General features: G+C 44.9%; 8 non-coding genes across 8 annotated transcripts; all 8 read left to right on the forward strand.

The window, feature by feature from the left end:
- Positions 1-426: 426 nt before the first annotated feature.
- Positions 427-617, forward strand: LOC130302591 (U2 spliceosomal RNA). Its single transcript, XR_008852777.1, has one exon. It is a non-coding gene; the product is annotated as a U2 spliceosomal RNA (small nuclear RNA).
- Positions 618-2,709: 2,092 nt separating this feature from the next.
- Positions 2,710-2,900, forward strand: LOC130302592 (U2 spliceosomal RNA). Its single transcript, XR_008852778.1, has one exon. It is a non-coding gene; the product is annotated as a U2 spliceosomal RNA (small nuclear RNA).
- A 7,186-nt stretch (positions 2,901-10,086) lies between these two features.
- On the forward strand, positions 10,087-10,270 carry LOC130302630 (U2 spliceosomal RNA). Its single transcript, XR_008852812.1, has one exon. It is a non-coding gene; the product is annotated as a U2 spliceosomal RNA (small nuclear RNA).
- Positions 10,271-12,359: 2,089 nt separating this feature from the next.
- Positions 12,360-12,550, forward strand: LOC130302593 (U2 spliceosomal RNA). The gene has a single exon (XR_008852779.1). It is a non-coding gene; the product is annotated as a U2 spliceosomal RNA (small nuclear RNA).
- A 2,094-nt stretch (positions 12,551-14,644) lies between these two features.
- LOC130302595 (U2 spliceosomal RNA) lies at positions 14,645-14,835 on the forward strand. The gene has a single exon (XR_008852780.1). It is a non-coding gene; the product is annotated as a U2 spliceosomal RNA (small nuclear RNA).
- Positions 14,836-16,925: 2,090 nt separating this feature from the next.
- On the forward strand, positions 16,926-17,116 carry LOC130302596 (U2 spliceosomal RNA). The gene has a single exon (XR_008852781.1). It is a non-coding gene; the product is annotated as a U2 spliceosomal RNA (small nuclear RNA).
- A 2,093-nt stretch (positions 17,117-19,209) lies between these two features.
- Positions 19,210-19,400, forward strand: LOC130302598 (U2 spliceosomal RNA). The gene has a single exon (XR_008852783.1). It is a non-coding gene; the product is annotated as a U2 spliceosomal RNA (small nuclear RNA).
- Positions 19,401-21,491: 2,091 nt separating this feature from the next.
- LOC130302599 (U2 spliceosomal RNA) lies at positions 21,492-21,682 on the forward strand. The gene has a single exon (XR_008852784.1). It is a non-coding gene; the product is annotated as a U2 spliceosomal RNA (small nuclear RNA).
- The last annotated feature ends 2,990 nt before the right edge of the window (positions 21,683-24,672 follow it).

Raw genomic sequence — 24,672 nt, forward strand, 5'->3', positions numbered from 1 at the left:
CACACAGGTAAGTCCAATGGGGTGCAGGCATGTCCTCTATGCTTACAGCTTCCCGTGGGTGTTGGTTTGATACCGTTTGGGGACAGCCAAGGAGGCATCTGCAGGCAACAAAGGTAGGTGTGTGCTTGTGTGTGTGTTTCCTATGCAGATCCTAAGCCCAGTGTCACATGCAAGTAGGAGGAGTAAGAAGGGTTCCTGGCAAATCCGGGTTATGGATTGCATTTAAAAAGGCCCCGTGGGAGTGCAATGGGCCCCTGTCTTGCTGCTTAGCAATAATGGTATGGGTTTAGGTTCTGCTGTGTGTACTGGTGGTTGACTGCCCCCCAGCCCAGAGTGTGCATGGAAAATTGTCTGGCAGCCTCCCTGACAGCAAGCAGTGATAGTGCCCATGAAGGGGACCTTGTTGGGCCCGCCCCTTTCACGGTTATCGCTTCTCGGCCTTTTGGCTAAGATCAAGTGTAGTATCTGTTCTTATCAGTTTAATATCTGATACGTCCCCTATCTGGGGACCATATATTAAATGGATTTTTGAGAACGGGGGCCGATTTCGAAGCTTGCTTCCGTCGCCCTATGCATTGACCCGATATGGCAGTATCTTCGGGTACAGTGCACCACCCCCTTACAGGGTTAAAAAGAAAGATTCCTACTTTCATTGCTACCTGCTTGCTGGCTAGCCAGCTAGCCAGCCCTGTGGGCCTTGCTGCTGCTGCAGCCAAAAAACAAAAGGTGGTGCTGCTGCTGCTTCTGCTGCTTCTGCTTCTGCTTGTGTCTGGCCCCTGTTGGAGCGTCCAGGCACAGGACTTCTGCTGCTGCTGACTAAATGGCCTCCTTAATTGGATCATTTGAGTAGCCAGCACACCTGTGCAGGTAGGGCATGACATGATAGGCAGCTGCCTTGATAGCGGGTGGGTGCTGAATGTTCCTAATTGACAAAATAAGATTAATGCTTATGAAGAAATATAAAATCTCATCCCTTCCCCAATATCGCGCCACACCCCTACCCCTTAATTCCCTGGTTGAACGTGATGGACATATGTCTTTTTTCGACCGTACTAACTATGTAACTATGTAACATAACATGGGGGGGGGGGGGGGGGTCTCCTGGCTGTTCACACAGGTGTGTCATTGCTGTACATTGACCATGCATTGCTTCTGTGGTATTGCAAAGGCAAAGACAAATGCTTCCAGCCATCCATTGCACTAATGGATTGGTCATCAGCTGGCTGTCTATGTCCCGCATCAATATAGACCAAAGTACAGAGGGTTAGGCTATGCTATTGTGCACCTACCTGATGCATCAGAAGGTGCGAGGCCCTTGCTAAATTCTGTGCACAGACTTTGAGATCTATGCTTTAGACTGTATCTAAACCTGCTCCAACATGGACTGACATTCTGGCCTACTTTCAGCCGATGCGACTTGTCTGTCGCTGAACAGTCGCTTTTTATGTATTCAGCACCTATGTATAATGTTGTAAAAATGCTCTAGAAGCTAAAGTCGCAGAAATGTCACACATATTTGGCCTGCAACTTTCTGTGCGACAAATTCAGACAGGAAAAATCAGTATAAATCCTTAGAAAATTATCCCCCAGTGTCTCCATCTGCTGGCGGTATTGAATAAGCATTGCTGCACTGATGGGGTATGCATTAGACGAAAAAAAAGAAGAAAAAGAAGAATAATACGCCCAGAAAAGAGGCGAAAAGGAGAAAAACGTAAAAAAACGTGAAAAAAAAGTAAGAGGAAGAGAAGGGAAAAAAAGGTGGAAATGGGTTTAAAAGTGATTTCGGCGGAGAAATATATATATATATATATATATATATATATATATATATATATATGCGCACACACACACATAGATATAAACGTATTCTCCGTTGAGATATTGCAGCCGCTGCTGTGTCCAGGCCCAGGAGCCTTAGCACTGTGCTGTGATGTCACTCAATACCACTGACATCACTAGGTGTAAACAACATCTCTCCTTTGCTGTGTATGTGACTATGGAGCTGTTTGGTGATGTCGTCTATTATGGCCTTCATAGAAGCAACAGGAGATTGTTGCATCCATCTTGAACCCTCAGAACTACAGTGCTATGATGTCACTCACTTCCACAGGCCTTGCAGAGTGTAAACAACAACAACCCAGCTTTGTTGTGTATGTAACCAAAGGGATTTGTGATGTCACCTAGAACCTTCACAGCAGCGACAGCTTTATGAGGAGCATCAGCACTGCTCTGCCTGAGCAGAACCATCACCGCCATAGGTTGTCAAATAACCCGGATTTAACCCACACAGGTAAGTCCAATGGGGTGCAGGCATGTCCTCTATGCTTACAGCTTCCCGTGGGTGTTGGTTTGATACCGTTTGGGGACAGCCAAGGAGGCATCTGCAGGCAACAAAGGTAGGTGTGTGCTTGTGTGTGTGTTTCCTATGCAGATCCTAAGCCCAGTGTCACATGCAAGTAGGAGGAGTAAGAAGGGTTCCTGGCAAATCCGGGTTATGGATTGCATTTAAAAAGGCCCCGTGGGAGTGCAATGGGCCCCTGTCTTGCTGCTTAGCAATAATGGTATGGGTTTAGGTTCTGCTGTGTGTACTGGTGGTTGACTGCCCCCCAGCCCAGAGTGTGCATGGAAAATTGTCTGGCAGCCTCCCTGACAGCAAGCAGTGATAGTGCCCATGAAGGGGACCTTGTTGGGCCCGCCCCTTTCACGGTTATCGCTTCTCGGCCTTTTGGCTAAGATCAAGTGTAGTATCTGTTCTTATCAGTTTAATATCTGATACGTCCCCTATCTGGGGACCATATATTAAATGGATTTTTGAGAACGGGGGCCGATTTCGAAGCTTGCTTCCGTCGCCCTATGCATTGACCCGATATGGCAGTATCTTCGGGTACAGTGCACCACCCCCTTACAGGGTTAAAAAGAAAGATTCCTACTTTCATTGCTACCTGCTTGCTGGCTAGCCAGCTAGCCAGCCCTGTGGGCCTTGCTGCTGCTGCAGCCAAAAAACAAAAGGTGGTGCTGCTGCTGCTTCTGCTGCTTCTGCTTCTGCTTGTGTCTGGCCCCTGTTGGAGCGTCCAGGCACAGGACTTCTGCTGCTGCTGACTAAATGGCCTCCTTAATTGGATCATTTGAGTAGCCAGCACACCTGTGCAGGTAGGGCATGACATGATAGGCAGCTGCCTTGATAGCGGGTGGGTGCTGAATGTTCCTAATTGACAAAATAAGATTAATGCTTATGAAGAAATATAAAATCTCATCCCTTCCCCAATATCGCGCCACACCCCTACCCCTTAATTCCCTGGTTGAACGTGATGGACATATGTCTTTTTTCGACCGTACTAACTATGTAACTATGTAACATAACATGGGGGGGGGGGGGGGGGTCTCCTGGCTGTTCACACAGGTGTGTCATTGCTGTACATTGACCATGCATTGCTTCTGTGGTATTGCAAAGGCAAAGACAAATGCTTCCAGCCATCCATTGCACTAATGGATTGGTCATCAGCTGGCTGTCTATGTCCCGCATCAATATAGACCAAAGTACAGAGGGTTAGGCTATGCTATAGTGCACCTACCTGATGCATCAGAAGGTGCGAGGCCCTTGCTAAATTCTGTGCACAGACTTTGAGATCTATGCTTTAGACTGTATCTAAACCTGCTCCAACATGGACTGACATTCTGGCCTACTTTCAGCCGATGCGACTTGTCTGTCGCTGAACAGTCGCTTTTTATGTATTCAGCACCTATGTATAATGTTGTAAAAATGCTCTAGAAGCTAAAGTCGCAGAAATGTCACACATATTTGGCCTGCAACTTTCTGTGCGACAAATTCAGACAGGAAAAATCAGTATAAATCCTTAGAAAATTATCCCCCAGTGTCTCCATCTGCTGGCGGTATTGAATAAGCATTGCTGCACTGATGGGGTATGCATTAGACGAAAAAAAAGAAGAAAAAGAAGAATAATACGCCCAGAAAAGAGGCGAAAAGGAGAAAAACGTAAAAAAACGTGAAAAAAAAGTAAGAGGAAGAGAAGGGAAAAAAAGGTGGAAATGGGTTTAAAAGTGATTTCGGCGGAGAATATATATATATATATATATATATATATATATATATATATATATATGCGCACACACACACATAGATATAAACGTATTCTCCGTTGAGATATTGCAGCCGCTGCTGTGTCCAGGCCCAGGAGCCTTAGCACTGTGCTGTGATGTCACTCAATACCACTGACATCACTAGGTGTAAACAACATCTCTCCTTTGCTGTGTATGTGACTATGGAGCTGTTTGGTGATGTCGTCTATTACGGCCTTCATAGAAGCAACAGGAGATTGTTGCATCCATCTTGAACCCTCAGAACTACAGTGCTATGATGTCACTCACTTCCACAGGCCTTGCAGAGTGTAAACAACAACAACCCAGCTTTGTTGTGTATGTAACCAAAGGGATTTGTGATGTCACCTAGAACCTTCACAGCAGCGACAGCTTTATGAGGAGCATCAGCACTGCTCTGCCTGAGCAGAACCATCACCGCCATAGGTTGTCAAATAACCCGGATTTAACCCACACAGGTAAGTCCAATGGGGTGCAGGCATGTCCTCTATGCTTACAGCTTCCCGTGGGTGTTGGTTTGATACCGTTTGGGGACAGCCAAGGAGGCATCTGCAGGCAACAAAGGTAGGTGTGTGCTTGTGTGTGTGTTTCCTATGCAGATCCTAAGCCCAGTGTCACATGCAAGTAGGAGGAGTAAGAAGGGTTCCTGGCAAATCCGGGTTATGGATTGCATTTAAAAAGGCCCCGTGGGAGTGCAATGGGCCCCTGTCTTGCTGCTTAGCAATAATGGTATGGGTTTAGGTTCTGCTGTGTGTACTGGTGGTTGACTGCCCCCCAGCCCAGAGTGTGCATGGAAAATTGTCTGGCAGCCTCCCTGACAGCAAGCAGTGATAGTGCCCATGAAGGGGACCTTGTTGGGCCCGCCCCTTTCACGGTTATCGCTTCTCGGCCTTTTGGCTAAGATCACGTGTGGATTTCTGTGCGTGGTTTGGGTTGAAAGGAGTGGTGATCGGGGCCCTCTTTACGGGGGGCCCTGGATTGTTGCTGAGCTGCGATCGTGGGTTTTACCTGCAAAAATGAGCGAGAAGGCGCGTGGACTTGAGGACACGGTGCGGATCTACGTTCCTGGCGAGCACCGGGGGACGATCGGACTTGACCAAATCGTTGTGGAGATTCTTCGCAAGCTTGATTACCTACAGGTATGGAATGTATTGGCTATACAGGATTTTCCTAGGCAAGGAATTTATGATATTACTTTTTGTGGTTCTGAGATTTGCCAGAGAGTCTATATGGATCTTGAAGAAATGAAGAGGAAAAGTGAGCCTGCTATAATGAAGAAGATTAAAGTGGAACCGTTATTTATGAATACAACAAAGGTAGTAATTGTCCACATGTATAATCCTAAGGTTTCTGATGAAATGGTTACAAACTTTTTGTTCCGGTATTGCGAGGAAGTGAAATTTATAGGAAGACTTAAGAACAAGTTTGGGTACTTTAATTGTAAGAGAAAGTTTATTGTAAAATTTAAAAAAGATGAAGGAATGCAAGATGGAAGGAAGAGCATACCACAGGTGTTTTCTATCGGAGGAGAGAGAGGTTTCTGCTTTTATGAAGGCCAGTTGCAATATTGTAGAAAGTGCCATGCCTATGGCCATGTGCAATTGCCCTGAGAAAGGAGAATGTTGCAGAAATTGTGGGAAAACTGGTCATGAAGCAAGTATTTGTACAGAGAAGAAGACATGTGATATCTGTGGAAGTGAGGAACATTTGGCAAGAGGCTGTGATATGTGGTATAAAAAGAAGAGAAGTTATGCTGATGCAGCTGGGAATAGAGGAGAACAAAGAGAAAAAGGGGGAGGGAGGTTTGTTCCTGGAGTTGGTGAGAGTGTGAGTGTGAGTGTTAATGTGGCACAGGTGGCTGAGGAAAGTTCTGTGATAGTGGAGCACATTAGCACTCAGGAGAGGTCAGGGGAGGAGGGTGTTTCCACTGCTGTGACTGGTGAGGAGACAGGTGTGGGAGGTGAATTTACCTTGGTGAAAAAGAAAAAAGCAAAAAAAGTGAAAGTGGTGGAGAAAATTGAGACAGTGTATGGTGATGTTCTTTCTAGTGAAGAGGCTATGGATGATATTGAATGTCCAAACCCAATTGTGGGGGAGGAGGAGGGAATGGAAGTTGTTGGGTCATCTCAGAGATCTCTAACACCTGGTCAGAGAGTTTCTCGCAGTAAGGAAGAAGAGGAGGAGGAAGATGAGGATGTGCAGGTTGTGAATAAAAGGTGTAAGACAGGGAGCTGGTCTGAGGATCAGGAAGCCCTTGTTCTTGGTAGTGATAATGAAATAGACAGGGACTCTAACATAGGGTCGCCTGATTGTTTTGCAAGTTTACATAGGAAAGTTGAAGGCCAAAATGTTAATTTCTAAGTTAAGATGGATTTTAAAGCATTTGGTTTTCTTTTCCTAGTTATTATGACTTTGGTTGTAACAACTATTAATGTAAGAAGTATTGAGTCTGAAATTAGGAGAGCTGCAATTTTTGATATTCTTGAGAATGTTAGAAGTGATGTGATATGTTTACAGGAGTGTGCAATAAAGTCAGCACCTTATGCAAATGAGTGGAAGTGTGGGCAGTCCTTCTGGTCCACATGTGCAGAAAACAAAAATGAAGGTGTTGGGATTTTATTGCGAAACAGGGACATTAAAGTTTTAAATTGCCAAACTTTAGTACCTGGTCGTTGTATGGTTTTAATTTTTGAGGTTTTGGGCCAGAGGATGAGAATTTTTAATGTGTATGCTCCAGCAGAAAAACAAGCACGTTTGTCTTTTTTAGAGTCCCTTAAGTTTTTTATCCCTGGTCGTGAAGATACTATTATTGTTGGCGATTTTAACTGCATTAGATCCGTCAATGATCGTGAGAGCTCTGCTGAGGTTAGAACTGATATTACTTCCAATGTTTTAAATCAAATTATTCAAGACTTGCATTTTACTGATGTTGGACTGATGGTTAGCACTGATGAAAGATATACGTACATATCAGATAGTGGCCGCTGTAAATCCCGGATCGATTACATCCTGGTCTCTGATGGGATTAAGGTGGTCCGGTGCAATCAAATGATGTCAACTTTCTCAGACCACAAGATGGTGTCGGCTGAGATAAGTGTCACAGAGTCCCTTCATTTTGGGAGGGGGCTCTGGAAATTAAATGTAAGTCTATTGGAAGATGAGGAAGTAATGGCTGGTTTTAATCATGTGTTTTTATCCTGTGTTTCTAAACAACCTGATTTTAGTAATGTCTTAGTGTGGTGGGAATGGGCTAAAGGAGAGTTTTCTAATTTTTCTTTAAGATGTTTTGCATAAAGAGAGCACAAGAGAAGAGGAGGAGTGATGAAAGGCTTGTATCCCGGTTAGAGACTCTCTATAAGTTTAAACGTGTTGGTGTGGAGGTGGAGGATGAGATTGTTAAGGTGAAGGGGGAGATGAAAAAAAGGTTGTTGGAAAAGGGAAGGAATATTGTATATAAGTCTAAAGTGCAGCACCTAGAAGAAAATGAGCAGTGTACACGGTATTTCTTTAAAAAATGTTTTAATGCTAAAGGTGTTTTTAAATCTGTTTTTACCCCTACGGGGGAAGTTTTTGGAGAGGAGATGGTGAAGGAGATTGGCAGATTTTATGAGACACTCTTTAGTAATAAGAGCAGAGCCAGTGAGACGGAGATGAATGATTATTGTAATATTTTGGAGAATAATGTTCCTGTTGAAAAAGTAGATTTTTTGATTGATGATGTTAGTGAAGGGGAGATCAAGCAGGCCCTGGATAAGATGGCCAAAGGGAAGACACCAGGCTGTGATGGTCTCCCCGCTGAGTTTTATTCCGCGTTCTGGAATATTTTAAGAAAAGAGTTTACACGGGTGGTGCAATATGTTTTTAACTCAGGTGTTTTAGCTGAATCTATGAAGAAAGGGGTCATAACATTAATTCATAAAAAAGGTGATGGCAGAGATCTTAAAAATTGGAGACCTATAACTTTATTAAATTGTGACTACAAGATAATTGCTAAGATTGTGGCTAATAGACTGAGTGATGTAGTGGACCACCTTGTGGGAGAATACCAAGTTTGTGCAGTACCGAAAAGAAAAATAACAGATAATTTATTGCTTTTAAGAGACTCTATTTATTACAGTAACTTTAACAAGAATGCACTGTTTGTTGAGTCCATAGATTTCGAAAAGGCTTATGATAAGGTTGCACATGATTTTATGTTCATTGCTTTAAAACACTTAGGTATTCCAGAAAAGTTATTATCTGTTATTATGAGTTTTTATCATGGGGTGACAAGTCAGATTTTAGTAAATGGGCATGTGGGGCCTGCTTTTAATGTCTTGTCTGGAGTCAGACAGGGATGCCCACTCTCCCCAATTCTGTTTATATGCGTTATAGAGGGCCTGTTGAAGAATGTGCAGAAAGATAAATGTGTGAGTGGTGTTTTTATTCCAGGTAGTGATGGTAGTAAGTTAAAGGTTTTAAGTTATATGGACGATGTGGTTTTTACTTGTACATCCCAAGCAGATCTCAACAGAGTAAATTTGCATGTGAGGATTTTTTGTTGTGTGGCTGGGATGAATGTGAACTGGGGGAAGTGCCAATTATGCAGTTTTGGGAACCAAGAGAATATAGTAGTGGATGGTGTTAAGGAAAAAGAAGACATTGAAGTGCTAGGAGTGATATTTGATAAAGACCTCAAAGGAAAGAAAAGTTATGAGACTTTGGACAGTAAAATTGAGAAGAAGCTATCCTTCTGGAGGTTAAGGAACTTGTCACTTAAAGGGAAAGTTCTTATCATTAAGTCTGTAATCCTACCGCTTCTCTTGTATACGGCTATGGTGCTTCCTCCAGGGAAGTTATGGACTAGGAGAGTCACAAGGAAGCTTTTTGTGTTCTTCTGGGGGTCTAAGATGGAGAAAATGAGAAGAGAAGAAGTGATGAAGAGTATGAATTTGGGCGGATATAACTTTCCAAACATTGATCTGTTTTTAAAGGTGCACTATTTTCTTTTAATTTTTAAATTGATACAGTGCAATAATAGGGCGGCAGACATGAGTAAATACCTTGCAGGATGGTTGTTTTCCAAATGGGGCTGGTGTGAGAGGGATTTGAGGAGACCCATAGCACATGTGATACCTACCTTCTATGTGCTCCTCAGGTCTTTCAATGATCAATTTGGTTTGAGCTCTTTAGGTGAACCTGATAAAAAGAAAATAGAACAAGAAATAAGGAAAAATGAGAGATTATATGAAGTACCATTCTGCACTAATGCTCAGTCTGTGAAGATTTGGAAGTTTTTTAAAGTTATTGGACTATCAAACAGACAAAAAGACGTTAGTTGGATGTCCTTTCATGGCTGCCTCCCAACCCGATCTTTTTTAAATGGAAGAGGTTTGAGAATAAGTGACAGATGCCCAAGAGAGGGTTGTGGAGGTAGAGAAGACTTAGTGCACCTTTATTGGGACTGTTTTTATGCAAAAGAATTTTTTATGTTTTTAAAGAAGTTTTTAATCCAACTCACTGGATATAACAGTTTTTCTTTTGAGAAAGTTTTTATTGGTCAAGATCTTAGTAAAAAGGAAGATACACGTACTAATTGGATTCTTTTTTCTGTTTTTAAAGAGGTTTTATGGGACTCACGCAATTTGCTTGTTTTTAAAAATGTTGTTATTTCTCCGAGGGAATTGAAAAGATTGTTTTTAGGAAGGATTTTTACTATCTTTCTACTGGACAAAAAGAGAATTGGTGAAGAAGAAGCGGAGAAAATCTGGATGCATACACGATGGAAAAATTTATAAGAAGTACGTAAAGGAGAAAGCTGTAAGTTTTTGACCAATTTCTGTGATTGTTTTTGACATGTTTTTTTGTTTTGTTGTTTGGTCACTTTTTCTTGGCACTCGGTTCCCTTAGTTAGTTTTTTCCGTATGATGTTTTTTCAGATATTGTTTTAAGTGACGAGTCTTGGTAGGTGACCTGATGATCGTCCAAACAATAGTCTGTAACTGAGGAAAAAAAAAAAAAATCTGTTCTTATCAGTTTAATATCTGATACGTCCCCTATCTGGGGACCATATATTAAATGGATTTTTGAGAACGGGGGCCGATTTCGAAGCTTGCTTCCGTCGCCCTATGCATTGACCCGATATGGCAGTATCTTCGGGTACAGTGCACCACCCCCTTACAGGGTTAAAAAGAAAGATTCCTACTTTCATTGCTACCTGCTTGCTGGCTAGCCAGCTAGCCAGCCCTGTGGGCCTTGCTGCTGCTGCAGCCAAAAAACAAAAGGTGGTGCTGCTGCTGCTTCTGCTGCTTCTGCTTCTGCTTGTGTCTGGCCCCTGTTGGAGCGTCCAGGCACATGACTTCTGCTGCTGCTGACTAAATGGCCTCCTTAATTGGATCATTTGAGTAGCCAGCACACCTGTGCAGGTAGGGCATGACATGATAGGCAGCTGCCTTGATAGCGGGTGGGTGCTGAATGTTCCTAATTGACAAAATAAGATTAATGCTTATGAAGAAATATAAAATCTCATCCCTTCCCCAATATCGCGCCACACCCCTACCCCTTAATTCCCTGGTTGAACGTGATGGACATATGTCTTTTTTCGACCGTACTAACTATGTAACTATGTAACATAACATGGGGGGGGGGGGGGTCTCCTGGCTGTTCACACAGGTGTGTCATTGCTGTACATTGACCATGCATTGCTTCTGTGGTATTGCAAAGGCAAAGACAAATGCTTCCAGCCATCCATTGCACTAATGGATTGGTCATCAGCTGGCTGTCTATGTCCCGCATCAATATAGACCAAAGTACAGAGGGTTAGGCTATGCTATTGTGCACCTACCTGATGCATCAGAAGGTGCGAGGCCCTTGCTAAATTCTGTGCACAGACTTTGAGATCTATGCTTTAGACTGTATCTAAACCTGCTCCAACATGGACTGACATTCTGGCCTACTTTCAGCCGATGCGACTTGTCTGTCGCTGAACAGTCGCTTTTTATGTATTCAGCACCTATGTATAATGTTGTAAAAATGCTCTAGAAGCTAAAGTCGCAGAAATGTCACACATATTTGGCCTGCAACTTTCTGTGCGACAAATTCAGACAGGAAAAATCAGTATAAATCCTTAGAAAATTATCCCCCAGTGTCTCCATCTGCTGGCGGTATTGAATAAGCATTGCTGCACTGATGGGGTATGCATTAGACGAAAAAAAAGAAGAAAAAGAAGAATAATACGCCCAGAAAAGAGGCGAAAAGGAGAAAAACGTAAAAAAACGTGAAAAAAAAGTAAGAGGAAGAGAAGGGAAAAAAAGGTGGAAATGGGTTTAAAAGTGATTTCGGCGGAGAAATATATATATATATATATATATATATATATATATATATATATATGCGCACACACACACATAGATATAAACGTATTCTCCGTTGAGATATTGCAGCCGCTGCTGTGTCCAGGCCCAGGAGCCTTAGCACTGTGCTGTGATGTCACTCAATACCACTGACATCACTAGGTGTAAACAACATCTCTCCTTTGCTGTGTATGTGACTATGGAGCTGTTTGGTGATGTCGTCTATTACGGCCTTCATAGAAGCAACAGGAGATTGTTGCATCCATCTTGAACCCTCAGAACTACAGTGCTATGATGTCACTCACTTCCACAGGCCTTGCAGAGTGTAAACAACAACAACCCAGCTTTGTTGTGTATGTAACCAAAGGGATTTGTGATGTCACCTAGAACCTTCACAGCAGCGACAGCTTTATGAGGAGCATCAGCACTGCTCTGCCTGAGCAGAACCATCACCGCCATAGGTTGTCAAATAACCCGGATTTAACCCACACAGGTAAGTCCAATGGGGTGCAGGCATGTCCTCTATGCTTACAGCTTCCCGTGGGTGTTGGTTTGATACCGTTTGGGGACAGCCAAGGAGGCATCTGCAGGCAACAAAGGTAGGTGTGTGCTTGTGTGTGTGTTTCCTATGCAGATCCTAAGCCCAGTGTCACATGCAAGTAGGAGGAGTAAGAAGGGTTCCTGGCAAATCCGGGTTATGGATTGCATTTAAAAAGGCCCCGTGGGAGTGCAATGGGCCCCTGTCTTGCTGCTTAGCAATAATGGTATGGGTTTAGGTTCTGCTGTGTGTACTGGTGGTTGACTGCCCCCCAGCCCAGAGTGTGCATGGAAAATTGTCTGGCAGCCTCCCTGACAGCAAGCAGTGATAGTGCCCATGAAGGGGACCTTGTTGGGCCCGCCCCTTTCACGGTTATCGCTTCTCGGCCTTTTGGCTAAGATCAAGTGTAGTATCTGTTCTTATCAGTTTAATATCTGATACGTCCCCTATCTGGGGACCATATATTAAATGGATTTTTGAGAACGGGGGCCGATTTCGAAGCTTGCTTCCGTCGCCCTATGCATTGACCCGATATGGCAGTATCTTCGGGTACAGTGCACCACCCCCTTACAGGGTTAAAAAGAAAGATTCCTACTTTCATTGCTACCTGCTTGCTGGCTAGCCAGCTAGCCAGCCCTGTGGGCCTTGCTGCTGCTGCAGCCAAAAAACAAAAGGTGGTGCTGCTGCTGCTTCTGCTGCTTCTGCTTCTGCTTGTGTCTGGCCCCTGTTGGAGCGTCCAGGCACAGGACTTCTGCTGCTGCTGACTAAATGGCCTCCTTAATTGGATCATTTGAGTAGCCAGCACACCTGTGCAGGTAGGGCATGACATGATAGGCAGCTGCCTTGATAGCGGGTGGGTGCTGAATGTTCCTAATTGACAAAATAAGATTAATGCTTATGAAGAAATATAAAATCTCATCCCTTCCCCAATATCGCGCCACACCCCTACCCCTTAATTCCCTGGTTGAACGTGATGGACATATGTCTTTTTTCGACCGTACTAACTATGTAACTATGTAACATAACATGGGGGGGGGGGGGGGGGGGGGTCTCCTGGCTGTTCACACAGGTGTGTCATTGCTGTACATTGACCATGCATTGCTTTTGTGGTATTGCAAAGGCAAAGACAAATGCTTCCAGCCATCCATTGCACTAATGGATTGGTCATCAGCTGGCTGTCTATGTCCCGCATCAATATAGACCAAAGTACAGAGGGTTAGGCTATGCTATTGTGCACCTACCTGATGCATCAGAAGGTGCGAGGCCCTTGCTAAATTCTGTGCACAGACTTTGAGATCTATGCTTTAGACTGTATCTAAACCTGCTCCAACATGGACTGACATTCTGGCCTACTTTCAGCCGATGCGACTTGTCTGTCGCTGAACAGTCGCTTTTTATGTATTCAGCACCTATGTATAATGTTGTAAAAATGCTCTAGAAGCTAAAGTCGCAGAAATGTCACACATATTTGGCCTGCAACTTTCTGTGCGACAAATTCAGACAGGAAAAATCAGTATAAATCCTTAGAAAATTATCCCCCAGTGTCTCCATCTGCTGGCGGTATTGAATAAGCATTGCTGCACTGATGGGGTATGCATTAGACGAAAAAAAAGAAGAAAAAGAAGAATAATACGCCCAGAAAAGAGGCGAAAAGGAGAAAAACGTAAAAAAACGTGAAAAAAAAGTAAGAGGAAGAGAAGGGAAAAAAAGGTGGAAATGGGTTTAAAAGTGATTTCGGCGGAGAAATATATATATATATATATATATATATATATATATATATATATGCGCACACACACACATAGATATAAACGTATTCTCCGTTGAGATATTGCAGCCGCTGCTGTGTCCAGGCCCAGGAGCCTTAGCACTGTGCTGTGATGTCACTCAATACCACTGACATCACTAGGTGTAAACAACATCTCTCCTTTGCTGTGTATGTGACTATGGAGCTGTTTGGTGATGTCGTCTATTACGGCCTTCATAGAAGCAACAGGAGATTGTTGCATCCATCTTGAACCCTCAGAACTACAGTGCTATGATGTCACTCACTTCCACAGGCCTTGCAGAGTGTAAACAACAACAACCCAGCTTTGTTGTGTATGTAACCAAAGGGATTTGTGATGTCACCTAGAACCTTCACAGCAGCGACAGCTTTATGAGGAGCATCAGCACTGCTCTGCCTGAGCAGAACCATCACCGCCATAGGTTGTCAAATAACCCGGATTTAACCCACACAGGTAAGTCCAATGGGGTGCAGGCATGTCCTCTATGCTTACAGCTTCCCGTGGGTGTTGGTTTGATACCGTTTGGGGACAGCCAAGGAGGCATCTGCAGGCAACAAAGGTAGGTGTGTGCTTGTGTGTGTGTTTCCTATGCAGATCCTAAGCCCAGTGTCACATGCAAGTAGGAGGAGTAAGAAGGGTTCCTGGCAAATCCGGGTTATGGATTGCATTTAAAAAGGCCCCGTGGGAGTGCAATGGGCCCCTGTCTTGCTGCTTAGCAATAATGGTATGGGTTTAGGTTCTGCTGTGTGTACTGGTGGTTGACTGCCCCCCAGCCCAGAGTGTGCATGGAAAATTGTCTGGCAGCCTCCCTGACAGCAAGCAGTGATAGTGCCCATGAAGGGGACCTTGTTGGGCCCGCCCCTTTCACGGTTATCGCTTCTCGGCCTTTTGGCTAAGATCAAGTGTAGTATCTGTTCTTATCAGTTTAATATCTGATACGTCCCCTATCTGGGGACCATATATTAAATGGATTTTTGAGAACGGGGGCCGATTTCGAAGCTTGCTTCCGTCGCCCTATGCATTGACCCGATATGGCAGTATCTTCGGGTACAGTGCACCACCCCCTTACAGGGTTAAAAAGAAAGATTCCTACTTTCATTGCTACCTGCTTGCTGGCTAGCCAGCTAGCCAGCCCTGTGGGCCTTGCTGCTGCTGCAGCCAAAAAACAAAAGGTGGTGCTGCTGCTGCTTCTGCTGCTTCTGCTTCTGCTTGTGTCTGGCCCCTGTTGGAGCGTCCAGGCACAGGACTTCTGCTGCTGCTGACTAAATGGCCTCCTTAATTGGATCATTTGAGTAGCCAGCACACCTGTGCAGGTAGGGCATGACATGATAGGCAGCTGCCTTGATAGCGGGTGGGTGCTGAATGTTCCTAATTGACAAAATAAGATTAATGCTTATGAAGAAATATAAAATCTCATCCCTTCCCCAATATCGCGCCACACCCCTACCCCTTAATTCCCTGGTTGAACGTGATGGACATATGTCTTTTTTCGACCGTACTAACTATGTAACTATGTAACATAACATGGGGGGGGGGGGGGGGGTCTCCTGGCTGTTCACACAGGTGTGTCATTGCTGTACATTGACCATGCATTGCTTCTGTGGTATTGCAAAGGCAAAGACAAATGCTTCCAGCCATCCATTGCACTAATGGATTGGTCATCAGCTGGCTGTCTATGTCCCGCATCAATATAGACCAAAGTACAGAGGGTTAGGCTATGCTATTGTGCACCTACCTGATGCATCAGAAGGTGCGAGGCCCTTGCTAAATTCTGTGCACAGACTTTGAGATCTATGCTTTAGACTGTATCTAAACCTGCTCCAACATGGACTGACATTCTGGCCTACTTTCAGCCGATGCGACTTGTCTGTCGCTGAACAGTCGCTTTTTATGTATTCAGCACCTATGTATAATGTTGTAAAAATGCTCTAGAAGCTAAAGTCGCAGAAATGTCACACATATTTGGCCTGCAACTTTCTGTGCGACAAATTCAGACAGGAAAAATCAGTATAAATCCTTAGAAAATTATCCCCCAGTGTCTCCATCTGCTGGCGGTATTGAATAAGCATTGCTGCACTGATGGGGTATGCATTAGACGAAAAAAAAGAAGAAAAAGAAGAATAATACGCCCAGAAAAGAGGCGAAAAGGAGAAAAACGTAAAAAAACGTGAAAAAAAAGTAAGAGGAAGAGAAGGGAAAAAAAGGTGGAAATGGGTTTAAAAGTGATTTCGGCGGAGAAATATATATATATATATATATATATATATATATATATATATATGCGCACACACACACATAGATATAAACGTATTCTCCGTTGAGATATTGCAGCCGCTGCTGTGTCCAGGCCCAGGAGCCTTAGCACTGTGCTGTGATGTCACTCAATACCACTGACATCACTAGGTGTAAACAACATCTCTCCTTTGCTGTGTATGTGACTATGGAGCTGTTTGGTGATGTCGTCTATTACGGCCTTCATAGAAGCAACAGGAGATTGTTGCATCCATCTTGAACCCTCAGAACTACAGTGCTATGATGTCACTCACTTCCACAGGCCTTGCAGAGTGTAAACAACAACAACCCAGCTTTGTTGTGTATGTAACCAAAGGGATTTGTGATGTCACCTAGAACCTTCACAGCAGCGACAGCTTTATGAGGAGCATCAGCACTGCTCTGCCTGAGCAGAACCATCACCGCCATAGGTTGTCAAATAACCCGGATTTAACCCACACAGGTAAGTCCAATGGGGTGCAGGCATGTCCTCTATGCTTACAGCTTCCCGTGGGTGTTGGTTTGATACCGTTTGGGGACAGCCAAGGAGGCATCTGCAGGCAACAAAGGTAGGTGTGTGCTTGTGTGTGTGTTTCCTATGCAGATCCTAAGCCCAGTGTCACATGCAAGTAGGAGGAGTAAGAAGGGTTCCTGGCAAATCCGGGTTATGGATTGCATTTAAAAAGGCCCCGTGGGAGTGCAATGGGCCCCTGTCTTGCTGCTTAGCAATAATGGTATGGGTTTAGGTTCTGCTGTGTGTACTGGTGGTTGACTGCCCCCCAGCCCAGAGTGTGCATGGAAAATTGTCTGGCAGCCTCCCTGACAGCAAGCAGTGATAGTGCCCATGAAGGGGACCTTGTTGGGCCCGCCCCTTTCACGGTTATCGCTTCTCGGCCTTTTGGCTAAGATCAAGTGTAGTATCTGTTCTTATCAGTTTAATATCTGATACGTCCCCTATCTGGGGACCATATATTAAATGGATTTTTGAGAACGGGGGCCGATTTCGAAGCTTGCTTCCGTCGCCCTATGCATTGACCCGATATGGCAGTATCTTCGGGTACAGTGCACCACCCCCTTACAGGGTTAAAAAGAAAGATTCCTACTTTCATTGCTACCTGCTTGCTGGCTAGCCAGCTAGCCAGCCCTGTGGGCCTTGCTGCTGCTGCAGCCAAAAAACAAAAGGTGGTGCTGCTGCTGCTTCTGCTGCTTCTGCTTCTGCTTGTGTCTGGCCCCTGTTGGAGCGTCCAGGCACAGGACTTCTGCTGCTGCTGACTAAATGGCCTCCTTAATTGGATCATTTGAGTAGCCAGCACACCTGTGCAGGTAGGGCATGACATGATAGGCAGCTGCCTTGATAGCGGGTGGGTGCTGAATGTTCCTAATTGACAAAATAAGATTAATGCTTATGAAGAAATATAAAATCTCATCCCTTCCCCAATATCGCGCCACACCCCTACCCCTTAATTCCCTGGTTGAACGTGATGGACATATGTCTTTTTTCGACCGTACTAACTATGTAACTATGTAACATAACATGGGGGGGGGGGGGGGGTCTCCTGGCTGTTCACACAGGTGTGTCATTGCTGTACATTGACCATGCATTGCTTCTGTGGTATTGCAAAGGCAAAGACAAATGCTTCCAGCCATCCATTGCACTAATGGATTGGTCATCAGCTGGCTGTCTATGTCCCGCATCAATATAGACCAAAGTACAGAGGGTTAGGCTATGCTATTGTGCACCTACCTGATGCATCAGAAGGTGCGAGGCCCTTGCTAAATTCTGTGCACAGACTTTGAGATCTATGCTTTAGACTGTATCTAAACCTGCTCCAACATGGACTGACATTCTGGCCTACTTTCAGCCGATGCGACTTGTCTGTCGCTGAACAGTCGCTTTTTATGTATTCAGCACCTATGTATAATGTTGTAAAAATGCTCTAGAAGCTAAAGTCGCAGAAATGTCACACATATTTGGCCTGCAACTTTCTGTGCGACAAATTCAGACAGGAAAAATCAGTATAAATCCTTAGAAAATTATCCCCCAGTGTCTCCATCTGCTGGCGGTATTGAATAAGCATTGCTGCACTGATGGGGTATGCATTAGACGAAAAAAAAGAAGAAAAAGAAGAATAATACGCCCAGAAAAGAGGCGAAAAGGAGAAAAACGTAAAAAAACGTGAAAAAAAAGTAAGAGGAAGAGAAGGGAAAAAAAGGTGGAAATGGGTTTAAAAGTGATTTCGGCGGAGAAATATATATATATATATATATATATATATATATATATATATATATATGCGCACACACACACATAGATATAAACGTATTCTCCGTTGAGATATTGCAGCCGCTGCTGTGTCCAGGCCCAGGAGCCTTAGCACTGTGCTGTGATGTCACTCAATACCACTGACATCACTAGGTGTAAACAACATCTCTCCTTTGCTGTGTATGTGACTATGGAGCTGTTTGGTGATGTCGTCTATTACGGCCTTCATAGAAGCAACAGGAGATTGTTGCATCCATCTTGAACCCTCAGAACTACAGTGCTATGATGTCACTCACTTCCACAGGCCTTGCAGAGTGTAAACAACAACAACCCAGCTTTGTTGTGTATGTAACCAAAGGGATTTGTGATGTCACCTAGAACCTTCACAGCAGCGACAGCTTTATGAGGAGCATCAGCACTGCTCTGCCTGAGCAGAACCATCACCGCCATAGGTTGTCAAATAACCCGGATTTAACCCACACAGGTAAGTCCAATGGGGTGCAGGCATGTCCTCTATGCTTACAGCTTCCCGTGGGTGTTGGTTTGATACCGTTTGGGGACAGCCAAGGAGGCATCTGCAGGCAACAAAGGTAGGTGTGTGCTTGTGTGTGTGTTTCCTATGCAGATCCTAAGCCCAGTGTCACATGCAAGTAGGAGGAGTAAGAAGGGTTCCTGGCAAATCCGGGTTATGGATTGCATTTAAAAAGGCCCCGTGGGAGTGCAATGGGCCCCTGTCTTGCTGCTTAGCAATAATGGTATGGGTTTAGGTTCTGCTGTGTGTACTGGTGGTTGACTGCCCCCCAGCCCAGAGTGTGCATGGAAAATTGTCTGGCAGCCTCCCTGACAGCAAGCAGTGATAGTGCCCATGAAGGGGACCTTGTTGGGCCCGCCCCTTTCACGGTTATCGCTTCTCGGCCTTTTGGCTAAGATCAAGTGTAGTATCTGTTCTTATCAGTTTAATATCTGATACGTCCCCTATCTGGGGACCATATATTAAATGGATTTTTGAGAACGGGGGCCGATTTCGAAGCTTGCTTCCGTCGCCCTATGCATTGACCCGATATGGCAGTATCTTCGGGTACAGTGCACCACCCCCTTACAGGGTTAAAAAGAAAGATTCCTACTTTCATTGCTACCTGCTTGCTGGCTAGCCAGCTAGCCAGCCCTGTGGGCCTTGCTGCTGCTGCAGCCAAAAAACAAAAGGTGGTGCTGCTGCTGCTTCTGCTGCTTCTGCTTCTGCTTGTGTCTGGCCCCTGTTGGAGCGTCCAGGCACAGGACTTCTGCTGCTGCTGACTAAATGGCCTCCTTAATTGGATCATTTGAGTAGCCAGCACACCTGTGCAGGTAGGGCATGACATGATAGGCAGCTGCCTTGATAGCGGGTGGGTGCTGAATGTTCCTAATTGACAAAATAAGATTAATGCTTATGAAGAAATATAAAATCTCATCCCTTCCCCAATATCGCGCCACACCCCTACCCCTTAATTCCCTGGTTGAACGTGATGGACATATGTCTTTTTTCGACCGTACTAACTATGTAACTATGTAACATAACATGGGGGGGGGGGGGGGTCTCCTGGCTGTTCACACAGGTGTGTCATTGCTGTACATTGACCATGCATTGCTTCTGTGGTATTGCAAAGGCAAAGACAAATGCTTCCAGCCATCCATTGCACTAATGGATTGGTCATCAGCTGGCTGTCTATGTCCCGCATCAATATAGACCAAAGTACAGAGGGTTAGGCTATGCTATTGTGCACCTACCTGATGCATCAGAAGGTGCGAGGCCCTTGCTAAATTCTGTGCACAGACTTTGAGATCTATGCTTTAGACTGTATCTAAACCTGCTCCAACATGGACTGACATTCTGGCCTACTTTCAGCCGATGCGACTTGTCTGTCGCTGAACAGTCGCTTTTTATGTATTCAGCACCTATGTATAATGTTGTAAAAATGCTCTAGAAGCTAAAGTCGCAGAAATGTCACACATATTTGGCCTGCAACTTTCTGTGCGACAAATTCAGACAGGAAAAATCAGTATAAATCCTTAGAAAATTATCCCCCAGTGTCTCCATCTGCTGGCGGTATTGAATAAGCATTGCTGCACTGATGGGGTATGCATTAGACGAAAAAAAAGAAGAAAAAGAAGAATAATACGCCCAGAAAAGAGGCGAAAAGGAGAAAAACGTAAAAAAACGTGAAAAAAAAGTAAGAGGAAGAGAAGGGAAAAAAAGGTGGAAATGGGTTTAAAAGTGATTTCGGCGGAGAATATATATATATATATATATATATATATATATATATATATATATATGCGCACACACACACATAGATATAAACGTATTCTCCGTTGAGATATTGCAGCCGCTGCTGTGTCCAGGCCCAGGAGCCTTAGCACTGTGCTGTGATGTCACTCAATACCACTGACATCACTAGGTGTAAACAACATCTCTCCTTTGCTGTGTATGTGACTATGGAGCTGTTTGGTGATGTCGTCTATTACGGCCTTCATAGAAGCAACAGGAGATTGTTGCATCCATCTTGAACCCTCAGAACTACAGTGCTATGATGTCACTCACTTCCACAGGCCTTGCAGAGTGTAAACAACAACAACCCAGCTTTGTTGTGTATGTAACCAAAGGGATTTGTGATGTCACCTAGAACCTTCACAGCAGCGACAGCTTTATGAGGAGCATCAGCACTGCTCTGCCTGAGCAGAACCATCACCGCCATAGGTTGTCAAATAACCCGGATTTAACCCACACAGGTAAGTCCAATGGGGTGCAGGCATGTCCTCTATGCTTACAGCTTCCCGTGGGTGTTGGTTTGATACCGTTTGGGGACAGCCAAGGAGGCATCTGCAGGCAACAAAGGTAGGTGTGTGCTTGTGTGTGTGTTTCCTATGCAGATCCTAAGCCCAGTGTCACATGCAAGTAGGAGGAGTAAGAAGGGTTCCTGGCAAATCCGGGTTATGGATTGCATTTAAAAAGGCCCCGTGGGAGTGCAATGGGCCCCTGTCTTGCTGCTTAGCAATAATGGTATGGGTTTAGGTTCTGCTGTGTGTACTGGTGGTTGACTGCCCCCCAGCCCAGAGTGTGCATGGAAAATTGTCTGGCAGCCTCCCTGACAGCAAGCAGTGATAGTGCCCATGAAGGGGACCTTGTTGGGCCCGCCCCTTTCACGGTTATCGCTTCTCGGCCTTTTGGCTAAGATCAAGTGTAGTATCTGTTCTTATCAGTTTAATATCTGATACGTCCCCTATCTGGGGACCATATATTAAATGGATTTTTGAGAACGGGGGCCGATTTCGAAGCTTGCTTCCGTCGCCCTATGCATTGACCCGATATGGCAGTATCTTCGGGTACAGTGCACCACCCCCTTACAGGGTTAAAAAGAAAGATTCCTACTTTCATTGCTACCTGCTTGCTGGCTAGCCAGCTAGCCAGCCCTGTGGGCCTTGCTGCTGCTGCAGCCAAAAAACAAAAGGTGGTGCTGCTGCTGCTTCTGCTGCTTCTGCTTCTGCTTGTGTCTGGCCCCTGTTGGAGCGTCCAGGCACAGGACTTCTGCTGCTGCTGACTAAATGGCCTCCTTAATTGGATCATTTGAGTAGCCAGCACACCTGTGCAGGTAGGGCATGACATGATAGGCAGCTGCCTTGATAGCGGGTGGGTGCTGAATGTTCCTAATTGACAAAATAAGATTAATGCTTATGAAGAAATATAAAATCTCATCCCTTCCCCAATATCGCGCCACACCCCTACCCCTTAATTCCCTGGTTGAACGTGATGGACATATGTCTTTTTTCGACCGTACTAACTATGTAACTATGTAACATAACATGGGGGGGGGGGGGGGGGGTCTCCTGGCTGTTCACACAGGTGTGTCATTGCTGTACATTGACCATGCATTGCTTCTGTGGTATTGCAAAGGCAAAGACAAATGCTTCCAGCCATCCATTGCACTAATGGATTGGTCATCAGCTGGCTGTCTATGTCCCGCATCAATATAGACCAAAGTACAGAGGGTTAGGCTATGCTATTGTGCACCTACCTGATGCATCAGAAGGTGCGAGGCCCTTGCTAAATTCTGTGCACAGACTTTGAGATCTATGCTTTAGACTGTATCTAAACCTGCTCCAACATGGACTGACATTCTGGCCTACTTTCAGCCGATGCGACTTGTCTGTCGCTGAACAGTCGCTTTTTATGTATTCAGCACCTATGTATAATGTTGTAAAAATGCTCTAGAAGCTAAAGTCGCAGAAATGTCACACATATTTGGCCTGCAACTTTCTGTGCGACAAATTCAGACAGGAAAAATCAGTATAAATCCTTAGAAAATTATCCCCCAGTGTCTCCATCTGCTGGCGGTATTGAATAAGCATTGCTGCACTGATGGGGTATGCATTAGACGAAAAAAAAGAAGAAAAAGAAGAATAATACGCCCAGAAAAGAGGCGAAAAGGAGAAAAACGTAAAAAAACGTGAAAAAAAAGTAAGAGGAAGAGAAGGGAAAAAAAGGTGGAAATGGGTTTAAAAGTGATTTCGGCTGAGAAATATATATATATATATATATATATATATATATATATATATATGCGCACACACACACATAGATATAAACGTATTCTCCGTTGAGATATTGCAGCCGCTGCTGTGTCCAGGCCCAGGAGCCTTAGCACTGTGCTGTGATGTCACTCAATACCACTGACATCACTAGGTGTAAACAACATCTCTCCTTTGCTGTGTATGTGACTATGGAGCTGTTTGGTGATGTCGTCTATTACGGCCTTCATAGAAGCAACAGGAGATTGTTGCATCCATCTTGAACCCTCAGAACTACAGTGCTATGATGTCACTCACTTCCACAGGCCTTGCAGAGTGTAAACAACAACAACCCAGCTTTGTTGTGTATGTAACCAAAGGGATTTGTGATGTCACCTAGAACCTTCACAGCAGCGACAGCTTTATGAGGAGCATCAGCACTGCTCTGCCTGAGCAGAACCATCACCGCCATAGGTTGTCAAATAACCCGGATTTAACCCACACAGGTAAGTCCAATGGGGTGCAGGCATGTCCTCTATGCTTACAGCTTCCCGTGGGTGTTGGTTTGATACCGTTTGGGGACAGCCAAGGAGGCATCTGCAGGCAACAAAGGTAGGTGTGTGCTCCTATGCAGATCCTAAGCCCAGTGTCACATGCAAGTAGGAGGAGTAAGAAGGGTTCCTGGCAAATCCGGGTTATGGATTGCATTTAAAAAGGCCCCGTGGGAGTGCAATGGGCCCCTGTCTTGCTGCTTAGCAATAATGGTATGGGTTTAGGTTCTGCTGTGTGTACTGGTGGTTGACTGCCCCCCAGCCCAGAGTGTGCATGGAAAATTGTCTGGCAGCCTCCCTGACAGCAAGCAGTGATAGTGCCCATGAAGGGGACCTTGTTGGGCCCGCCCCTTTCACGGTTATCGCTTCTCGGCCTTTTGGCTAAGATCAAGTGTAGTTCTGCTCACTTGGTCTGGCCAGAGGGTGTCTGGGGTACCCGGCTCCTTTGCCTGGGGGGATCGTCCTTCTTAACGGAGGGACTTCACCCCCCTGCTGCTATCAGGGAGCCGGCTTAGTCCCCAGACAACGGGAGGCGATCCCCACCTACCTACTTCGGTGGGGGAGGTGTCTGGACATCATGGACATGGAGGAAGATTGCGGTTTTTCTTCGGAAGGCGTGCCGCCTTTTGCGAGACTTCGGAATGGAGTGCGTATTTCCCTGCTCGATGTCCGGAAGAAGGAAAGAGGCCTTGTCTTTGTCGTGGAAGAAGTGCTGTTTAAGTTGCTGGAAGTCAAGAGGGAGCAAATCCTATCCATGCTTGAGTTTCCCAGAAGTGGATACTACGACGTGGTGCTGGCTTCTGAAGAGGACTATGAGTCATTTTGGAACATATTGCAGCAAAAGAAGGTATGTCCGGTTTTGGAAGGGGTGGAGATAGTTCCACATTTCCCACGTAGAGAACGATTGGTGACTATAAGGATGTATAGCCCATATACTTCGGAGGAGGATATCGTTACCTTTTTGTCTCGATTCTGTGACAGTGTTCTGCCTAAAGGCAAGGTATTTAATCAATATGGACTATGGACCACCAAGTGGAGGTTCCATGTGAAATTTAAAATGGCAGATGGCAAGTTAGTGATCCCCCCAGGACGGTTTAAAATTGGTTCTGTGAACGGGGATCTGTATTTTTCTGGTATGCAAGATTTTTGCCGCAAATGTAAACAGTACGGTCACAGAAAGGAGGATTGCACGTTTTTGTGGTGTTTCAAGTGTCAAGAGGAGGGTCACGAGGTGGAAAATTGTCAAAAGAAAAGGAAATGCCATCTGTGTGGT

Source organism: Hyla sarda, unplaced genomic scaffold, assembly GCF_029499605.1.
Source record: "Hyla sarda isolate aHylSar1 unplaced genomic scaffold, aHylSar1.hap1 scaffold_1171, whole genome shotgun sequence".
NCBI classification, from domain to species: domain Eukaryota; kingdom Metazoa; phylum Chordata; class Amphibia; order Anura; family Hylidae; genus Hyla; species Hyla sarda.